The 6,350-nt window shown below is 42.0% G+C and overlaps 1 long non-coding RNA gene across 3 annotated transcripts; it reads left to right on the top strand.

The window, feature by feature from the left end:
* The first annotated feature begins 1,728 nt into the window (after positions 1-1,728).
* On the top strand, positions 1,729-4,864 carry LOC136551172 (uncharacterized). 3 transcript variants are annotated; one of them, XR_010782480.1, is made up of 5 exons: positions 1,729-1,939; positions 1,988-2,297; positions 2,501-2,590; positions 3,168-3,232; positions 4,458-4,864. It is a non-coding gene; the product is annotated as an uncharacterized lncRNA (long non-coding RNA). The 3 variants fall into 3 exon arrangements; XR_010782479.1 differs by lacking the exon at positions 3,168-3,232; XR_010782481.1 differs by lacking the exon at positions 3,168-3,232 and having other exon boundaries at positions 2,023-2,297; positions 4,458-4,863.
* Positions 4,865-6,350: the final 1,486 nt, after the last annotated feature.

Here is a 6,350-nt window from a genome sequence, read left to right as displayed (position 1 = left end):
GTACGAATGTATTTGTCATGATGGAATGCAAAAAAAAAATTACCGTTTTGGGTCACTTTGCCGAGTGTTGCACTCGGCAAAGGACCCCTTTGCCGAGTGCAATGGTCACAACACTCGGCAAAGCTGGAAAAATGGGCGACCAGAAAACAGATTTTCCAGCTTTGCCGAGTGCTGTGACCATAACACTCGGCAAAGAAATTAAAAAAAATTTAAACTTTGCCGAGTGCCAGTCATAGGGCACTCGGCAAAGAAATTTTAAAAAAAAATCAAAACTTTGCCGAGTGCCATCCATAGGGCACTCGGCAAAGAAATTTTTTAAAAAAAAATAAAAAATCTTTGCTGAGTGCCTTCCGGGTTGACACTCGGCAAAGAATTTTTTAAAAAAAAGAAAAACGTTTGCCGAGTGCCCGATGGCTGGCACTCGGCAAAGAATTTTTTAAAAAAAAATAAAAACACTTTGCCGAGCGCCTGTATGGTTGGCACTCGGCAAAGAAATTTTTCAAAAAAAATTAAAGCTCTTTGCCGAGTGCCTTCCGGGTTGACACTCGGCAAAGAAATTTTTCAAAAAAAATAAAAGCTCTTTGCCAAATGCCTCACGGGTTGGCCCTCGACAAAGAATTTTTTTAAAAAAATAAAAAATCTTTGCCGAGTGCCTCACGGGTTGGCACTCGGCAAATAATTTTTTAAAAAAATTAAAAAAATCTTTGCCGAGTGCCTGCAGGGTTGGCACTCAGCAAAGTGACCGTCAACGGGACCGGCGCCGTGACGGTTGCTTTTCTTTGCCGAGTGTCCCCGGGGCACTCGGCAAAATCTTTGTCGAGTGCCCGAATAAAAGACACTCGGCGAAGAGGGCTTTGCCGATCAAATTTTTGCCGTGTGTTCTTTGCCGAGTGCCGCACTCGGCAAAGGCTTTGCCGAGTGCAATTTGGCCTTTGCTGAGTGCCTCAGGCACTCGGCAAATAACCTGAATCCAGTTGTGTGAGCAACTATGCACATGAATCCATACTAACCCGAGTAACGAGTACTCATGAGGGATCTCAATGTCACAACTTTACAACTCGGGGTCGGATATTTGGATTTAGTACAACACATCACAAGAGAGATTGCAGCGAAAAAAACATTACAATCAAGAGGGATTGAAATACATGACTATTACAATACCAAGTTTTGAAATGCTGACTTAAACATAAAGCAACATAAGTCTATAAGGATTACAATACCGTGAGTTCAAGTAAGAGAGCAAGGGAGCCGACAAACCACATAAACAAAAGCAGTAGATAGTAGATAAGTCTAACAATATACAGTGTCGAGCCCACCGACATATCATTTAGATAAGGGTAAGGATAAAAATCCAAGGGCATGGTAGCATTGTTACTACTGCTGCTCCTCATGAGTGATCATGTTATACCACAGGCAGAAATTATGCTGCTCCTCATGAGTGACCATGCAGTATAGATCACTACACCACAACCCAAAAATAGCGTTGGAGGTGGGTCGCTAAAAGTATCAAAATATCAATGGACAGTTGGTCCCTAAAAATTTATAACAGATGGTGGGTCGCTATTTCTCGTTTCTCCAACAGAACGTCGGTCGCTATTTTTATTTTACTTTATTGTTGGAGGATCGGTCGCTAAAGCATGATATTTGATCAACCATCGGTCGTTATATATATACTGGGCTTGCGCACGCTCAACCGGTCCATTTCGCGCATAAAATGCCCTTGCCAACCCCAAATTTTCCCCCTCACGACACCACAACCCCGCGCCTCACACCCCGGCGCGGCGCTCCCTGCTCCTCACGTCTGCCGGTGGCCGCGGGCGCGACTACCCCACCCAGCGCCGCCCGCGTTTCGCTCCTGCCGAGGTTCGGACGCCGCTGCCGCGCGACACGACGGCCGCCGCCCCGTTCCCCGTCCAGCGTCGGCTCTCTGCCCGCACCGGTGCCGTCTCGCCCTCTTCTTTCCCCTTCCTTTTCCCTATGTCCTCAGCGCAAGCGGTGATGGCTCCCATGTCGGCCCTTCAGCACCGCGATGCAGGGATCCAAGGCGGGGTGCTGCACGGCGGCAAAGCAGGGGCCTGACGCGTGGTGCTCAGCGCCGGCTACGAAGGGGTCTGAGGGCAGCCGCGCCGGCCTGTGTGCCGCCGCGCTAGGGTTTGAGGTCGGCCTGCGCGCCGGCGATGGAGGGGTCCGAGGCGGCGTGCACCTGGGCGCCGGGGTGCTGAGCATCAGCGATGTATCTGCGTCTTCTGTGTTCTGTATGCGCTTTCTGCCAACATCGATATGCAGGAGGATCAAAGGTACACTAGCACCAACTGTCGTAGTTTGTTTTCAATTGGACCTATTGAATATTATCCCAGGAGAGACAATTACATCTGCAAATGCTGGCTGTGCACCAGGTGCTCCATAAAACGCACTTGCTATACTGATATCAAGCCTCAGGAGTTTGAAATTGTCCTATTTCGTCTTATTTCCTTCTTTCTTTCTACCTTGCATGCATAAGACGAAAGCTCAACATTGGCTACACTTAGTGGAATAAGTTGTGTTGCCAAAAGTAAGTAGAGAGGATTAAAGATTGCAGGGACTAAACAAGGTTAGTGGACCTATCTCTCTTCTTTTTGCTATATTTATTTTTCCTTCTCTGCATCTATTTTGCAAGCAATTAATATGGATGCTTAATATTTGTTTTTCAACTGTCACCATAGCAAACCGTGATTCCCAGTGCCATTTAGCATAAAACAGATGTAGTAAGCTGACCTAAACAAATGTGAATACGGCAACTTCTAACGAGCATGCACACTGTGTAGGTTGTTTTTGTCCCTATCTGAATCAGTTAAATAAACAGCGATGGTTTTTCAGAAACCATATTCTAACCTAAGTTAATAGGCTGACAACGAACATATATTTAAATTGATTTGACCCTCAAAAACCCCCTTCGTGATGGTTGATGCCAAGGTTAGCTACCACTTACCGGTTAATGCAGCAAACTTGCCCAGGGCTTTACAAAATTATTATTCCTGCAGAAAAAAGTGATGTGTTTTATTTCTCTTGAGTTCAGTTGTACCCCAACGATGAGCACAACAATTGTTTTGTGTCACCACACTAGATATTTCCTCCATACATTTGAGTTTACATGATGCACATTGATTGCCTTTGTTATTAATTGTCAGGTCATTATCTACTTTCATCAATGACTTCCCACATGGTCATGGCTGTGCTGACAATTGTTGATTCAGTGAGCTCAACTAAAACATATCTCTTTTTTTCCCTAATATTCTTCCGATTCTATGATTTCTTATCAGTCCACTTTTTTGAAAATTTTATCATGCCCACTTCTAATTTCAAACATTTGCCATTCCTCTTGCATAGGGTGATTAGGAAAAAAGATATTTGGCCTTACAATATTTGGCCCCATAACAAAGCGCATGCCCTCCTGCTGGTGCCATTTCTGAATCTGAAAACTATAACAACAATGTGTACATAGTCTATAGTCTGCAAGTAGAGATTCCTCCCTTCTAAAATTGGTTCATTGTGTCTTCATTTCTGCATATTTTACTTCTTCTCACCACTATCTGTTTTCTTATCTACCTTCCTAATTTCTTAAGGAAGTAGCCTAACTTGCTAATTACCTGTTGATTATAGAGAAAAATGTTATATAGTGCCCGGTTACCACTAAATACTCCCTTATTTCAATAATATTTTTTGGTGATCATACAGTTGGCACTATCTCATCTTTAGTTCACAAATTTATGGTTTCAAAGCACTACATCAGTGACAAGAAGGGCTTTATTATGTCTATTCCATCATTATGCAAAGTTTGCATCTTTTGCGATGTGATTTGTCATAATCCTGTAGCCTTATGCTCTTACTGAATGCTCATCTCTGCACTCTTTCTGTAGTTTTCTCTTTCACGTCTCTGAATTCATAAGTTGATCTTTCTTATGAGCAGAGTGTGCCAGGCTTCATCCGTCAACTTATCAAAGGCTTATGGTTGTCACTGCTCCCGCTTCTTTAATGGCAAGCGAAGCAAATTTAAGCAGCTTAACAAGAGTTTACCTGTTTTGGTTGTGCTATTTATATCTAACAGCACTATGTTTGCTCAAGTACCTTTGTACGCATACTTTATTTGGGGCTGGGTATGCAAGAGGACATACACACACATTTGTACGGGCTTATATGCTATTACGCAAAAAGGACTACTTATTCCTTCTGCATTTCTAGCTGGCGCAACGTGTTGAAATGGAGAGACAATGTTTGAATCATAATTGACTGATATATACCGCATTGGTCACTGCATCTAAATCTGTTGCATATCGAGAATATAGTCAGTCTCCTACCCGCGTGAAGCGTGGGTTTACATGCTAGTTCTACTTTATTCTTTCAGCACGTCTGTATGTAGTATTTGGTTTTCTCATTCAATGCTGTTTAGTGGTTACTGATAATTGACTTGTCATTGACAGGTCACCGGCATGGTCCCTGCTGAGTATCGATTCTACTGGAGCACTCTTGAATGCCAAACTCAGCTCTCCAAATTCTTCTCAGATCCATTTTAGGACAGCCGCAAACGCTTTTTAAGTTAGTAGTAGTTCTGGTGGTATAGTAGTATATTTTTTAACATAGTAGACTTACCTCTGACACGTTCTTGCATAATGAATACTACTTTGTATTAGTAGTTTTAGTAGTAACCAAATACTTAATAGGAAAACATGGCAATAGTAGTGTTAGTAGTATTCAGACATGGCATTAGTAGTATTCAATGTTTACAAGTCTTGGGCTCATTGAAAAAATTCTCATTTTTGCCAGACCATCTTCATGCCTACCTTAAAATAAGTCAGCCAACACCAGGCAAGTGTTACTCCCTTCCTCGATCTATTGTTGTTCAAATTAAATTTATTGATCTACAAGTTGAGTTTACATGTACTGGATGTGTGGATTGAATAGAGGATAACTTATCAGCTTGTCTTGTTGAATCATTATTTTTGTTGTCTGCTCCGAGCCTGTCATCAAAGTGTAGCACCCGGTTTTAAGGACAAAACCAGATACAAACCATATGTGAGCCCAGGAAGTCAAATCTCACATATAGCTACAAATAAGGGTAATATCAATAGACAATGCTTAAATACATAATGTATTAGTATAAAGAATATAACCTTAGATAGCAAACAGCGGAAATACAACTCCGATCTTCAGGCGAAGACTTCAAATCCACAGGGACAATTGACTGGTTGACCATAAGCCTAATTCCTTTAAACTCTAGCAATCTGGTACCCATCCGGGATTTTTCCAAAGATTTAAAAAGTAAAGCAAGCGTAAGTATATGTCGTACTCAACAAATATAACATGGGGTTCATGAGGCTCAAAAGACTGACACTGGTTTAACTGCGATTGGCTTTTAATGGTCACAATTTTAGCATAAGAGTAGTAACAAGTTTACCACGAGCCCATATAAACACATGATCAGGTAAACATGAATAATGAATAGCATAAATAATTAATCATTAGTGAGTATCTTCATCATCCATATCATTAGTGTTCATCATCTATTCCATAAATGTTCTAAGACCGTTCGTGATTGTGAGCACGGCTGATATACCAGTTTTACACTCTGTAGAGGTTGTACACTTTCACTGTGAGTCATGATTTACCCTTTCGCCTGATGTGGCCAACCTCTTGACCCACTACCAAGAAAGGTCAGCAGGGTTCACTATGAAGCCTTTCAAAGATTCGTCTAACAAGTTAGGGCCGCTAAGGTTGAAAGCTCCAGTTTGGTTTTGGTGAATTGATAAAACCCTAAAGTGCTAACCTAGTTTATCAAGTGATCATGAGATAGGTACCATATTTCCAGTGGTGAAGCAAATGAAGATCATGACATAAAGATGGCGACGCCATGGTGATGATCAAGTGCTTGGACTTGGAAAGAAGAAAGAGAAAAACAAAAAGCTCAAGGTAAAAGTATAAATTGTAGGAGCTATTTTGTTTCGATGATCAAGACACTTAGAGAGTGTGATCACATTTAGGTTTGATAGCCATACTATTAAGAGGGGTGAAACTCATATCGAAATGCGGTTATCAAAGTGCCACTAGATGCTCTAACTTATTGCATATGCATCTAGAATCTAGTGGAATGCTAACACCCTTGAAAATGTTTGTGAAAATATGCTAACACATATGCACAAGGTGATCCACTTGGTGCTTGACACATTTAAGCAAGGGTGAAGAAGTTAGAGGTGAAAAGGAGTTAGTCTCGCTCGTCACAAGGTGACCAGACGCTGGTCTCTGAGGAACCGACGTGTCCAGTCATTTGTAACAGCGAAGACGCTGGCATCGGTCAATCGACCGGACGCTGAGTCATG

The sequence above is a fragment of the Miscanthus floridulus genome, chromosome 4 (genome assembly GCF_019320115.1).
Source record: "Miscanthus floridulus cultivar M001 chromosome 4, ASM1932011v1, whole genome shotgun sequence".
In the NCBI taxonomy this organism is placed as follows: domain Eukaryota; kingdom Viridiplantae; phylum Streptophyta; class Magnoliopsida; order Poales; family Poaceae; genus Miscanthus; species Miscanthus floridulus.
This window is presented reverse-complemented; position numbering and strand designations above follow the sequence as displayed.